We start from the raw sequence: 3,682 nt of genomic DNA, 5'->3' as shown, positions 1-3,682 counted from the left end.
AAAATAGAATGAAATTCTACCTTTTGCAACAATATGGATGTCCCTAGAGAGTACTATGATTAGAGAAATAAGTCACAGAAACATGTACCACAATGTCCACTGCAGCACTATTTACAATAGCCAGGACATGGAACCAACCTAAATGTCCATCGACAGATGAATGAATAAAGAAGATGTGGCACATATATACAATGTAATATTACTCAGCCATAAATAGTAACGAAATTGAGTTATTTGTAGTGAGGTGGATGGACCCAGAGTCTGTCATACACAGTGAAGTAAGTCAGAAAGAGAAAAACAAATACCATATTCTAACACATATGTATGGAATAAAAAAAAATGGTACTGATGAACCTAGTTGCAGGGCAGGAATAAAGATGTAGACATAGAGAATGGACTTGAGGACATGGGGTGGGATGGGGAAGCTGGGGTGAAGTTAGTAGAATCGACATATATATACTACCAAACGTAAAATAGTTAGCTAGTGAGAAGCAGCAGCATAGAACAGGGAGATCAGCTCGGTGCTTTGAGATGACCTAGAGGAGTGAGATAGGGAGAATGGGAGGGAGGCTCAAGATGGAGAGGACATGGGGACATATGTATGCATATGGCAGATTCACTTTATTGTACAACAGAAACTAACACAGCATTGTGAAGCAATTATACTCCAATAAAGATCTATTAAAAAAAAGACAAATACCATATGTTATAAGTAGAATCTAAAAAATAAAACAAATGAATATATACAACAAAACAGAAAAAGACTCATAGATATAGAGAACAAGCTAGTGGTTACCAATGACGAGAGGGAAGGGAGGAGGAGCAATATAAAGTTATGGGATTAAGAGATACAAACTACTGGGGAGCTGTACCTGGGAGGGGGTAGGGTAGAGCTGTTTTGCTTCTCAGGGTGTAGCTTTCGTCCTGGGGGAAGGGTCCGTGGAATTTGAGGGGAGGTGGAGGAGATGGCGGCCTTGGCGGCGCGGGAAGACGGCGCCTGCGGGCAAGCGCAAGGGTGGCGGGGCTGCGAGCACTATGACAAAGGAGGTCTCCTGAAGGCACCATGCTGTGACAAGCTTTATTCTTGCCGGTTGTGTCATGATAACAATGAAGATCATCTGCTAGATCGCTTTAAAGTAAAGGAAGTGCAGTGCATAATCTGTGAAAAAATCCAACGTGCACAACAAACTTGTGAAGAATGTAGCACATTGTTTGGAGAATATTATTGTAGTATGTGCCATCTGTTCGACAAAGACAAGAAACAGTATCATTGTGAAAACTGTGGAATTTGTAGGATTGGTCCAAAGGAAGATTTTTTTCCACTGTCTGAAATGTAACTTATGCCTCACAATAAATCTCCAAAGAAAGCACAAGTGTATTGAAAATGTTTCCCGGCAAAATCGTCCAATATGTTTGGAGGACATTCACACATCCGCATTGTTGCTCATGTCTTGCCATGTGGACATCTTTTACACAGAACGTGTTATGAAGAAATGTTGAAAGAAGGCTACAGATGTCCATTATGTATGCACTCTGCTTTAGATATGACTAGGTACTGGAGACAGCTGAATGATGAGGTAGCACAGACTCCTATGCCATCAGAATATCAGAACATGACTGTGGATATTCTCTGCAATGATTGCAATGGAAAATCTACAGTCCAGTTCCATATATTAGGCATGAAATGTAATATCTGTGAGTCCTACAATACTGCTCAGTCTGGAGGATGTAGAATTTCAGTAGATCAGCAATGACCAGCCTATACTGCACTGGACAACTCAGCATTTTCTGATATAGAAAAAGGCTATCTTTTTATCATGATGCATCAGAATCTGTGCATTAGAGTTGATGTGTTTTGTATTAGCGTTACAGGGTAAAATCATATTACAGGACTTAAGGATTCAGGGTCTCTTTATAGAATTATCACAGCTCTACATTGAGAAAGCCACCATGCTTGTGCTTTGATTGGAAATTCCTTTGGTGTCAGTTGTTTGCAAGTTAATGTTTGCCACTGAAATTCACATCCATAGATGTATTATACTTACATGGAACTTTGTTTTAAGTGACACTATGCACACAGAATTCATTTCTAGTTCTTGATAGAACTGTACTTAATTCTCAGTATTATTCTTGACTTTTTAAGGGGTGTGCTATGTGAATATGTTCTATTTTACTGTTAAAATCTAATTACATATACTTTAGAACTTTCTAAGACAGTCCTTTGGATCCTATAAATGTGAATTTTGATGTAATAACTGCTAATAAAACTATATTGAAACAGTAAAATAAAAAAAAGGAGATACAAACTACTATGTAAAAAATAGATAAGCAGCAAGGATATATTGTATAGCCCAGGGAAATATAGTCATTGTTTTATAATAAAGTTAAATAGAGTATAATCTATAAAAATATTGAAGCACTATGGTGTACACCTAAACCTAATATAATATTGTAAATCAACTACTATTCAATAAAAATGAATTAAAAATATTTTAAAAGACAGCCATAACTTATTATCATATACCTTATATTAGACCAGGTCCAGTACAATGCAAAAAATTTGAAGCAATATTTAACACTTTTTAACTCCTCTGGCTCCTTTTCCTTTATTTTTATATATTTTACATCCCGATATATTATAAACACCACAGTTATTTGTTAACACTGTAGCTTTAACCAGTTGGTAGTCTTTCATAGTTACCCATTTTTCATTTCCTTTTTATTTCTTATACCTCCATTATTCTACCCGAGATCATTTTCCTTCACCCTACTGAGCATGTTTGGGAGAACTAAAACTATTACAAGAATTGTTAGTTGTGGTCACTTCTGGAGAGCTAGATTTTCACTTTTTACTTTATATCTTTCTATGAAAGAGTGGCATTACAGATAGTTGTGTTATTTTCTAATACTTTTAAGTAAAATTATGAACCCCAAAGCCTAAAATATATAAATTTGAATATATTTGCATTATCAGTATTATAATAAATATTAGTGTAATTTCTGTTAATGCTATAAACCTTTTCTCTACATGATTATATAGGTGGCAACCTATTCATATAGAAGACAAATGTTAAAAAGAAATGAGGAATAACTGAGTTGGCCAATAGGAAGACATACCTCAATGTGTGTTCATCATTACAATTACAAAAATAAAAATATGTAAAATAAGTGTTAATAATCCCCATATTTGAGCACAGTTGAAGGAGATAGTTCCATATATCAGGTTTTTAAGGGCATTAGACAGGTAACATAGTATTAGGATTCTCTGTCAGGCTCTGTATACTTAACAGTCTTCTGGGAACTGCTTCAGACTGTATGATTATAGAACTGTCAACACCATTCTCCTGAGGATGTGTCATAACTCTACTGTAGAACAATTTCCTTTTATTCTCCCTTGTCTAGGATGAAACATTTGATTCCTAAGGAAACCAAGGTTCTTTGCCAAGGCCCAGTTTACTCAACAATTAGAAGTCAAACTGAATAAATTTTATTTTGATCTTGAATGCCTGCATTTCATAGACTTTCCACCTGGATGTCTCTCAAGTAACTTGACCTTAAGGGACTGAAGGTGAATTCATTATCTTCTCCACCTTACCACACTTTCATCTTGTCTTGAACTTTCTATGCTAAGGAAGAGCATTACTATTCACTAACTTTCCAAGCCAGAAACCCTGGAGTCATC

The 3,682-nt window shown here is 35.9% G+C and overlaps 1 pseudogene across 1 annotated transcript; it reads left to right on the top strand.

The window, feature by feature from the left end:
* Positions 1-570: 570 nt before the first annotated feature.
* LOC309802457 (RING finger and CHY zinc finger domain-containing protein 1-like) lies at positions 571-1,818 on the top strand (annotated as a pseudogene). The gene has a single exon. The product of its transcript is annotated as an RING finger and CHY zinc finger domain-containing protein 1-like (transcript).
* Positions 1,819-3,682: the final 1,864 nt, after the last annotated feature.

This window comes from Mesoplodon mirus (assembly GCF_964341445.2).
Source record: "Mesoplodon mirus genome assembly, chromosome: 4".
NCBI classification, from domain to species: domain Eukaryota; kingdom Metazoa; phylum Chordata; class Mammalia; order Artiodactyla; family Ziphiidae; genus Mesoplodon; species Mesoplodon mirus.
This window is presented reverse-complemented; position numbering and strand designations above follow the sequence as displayed.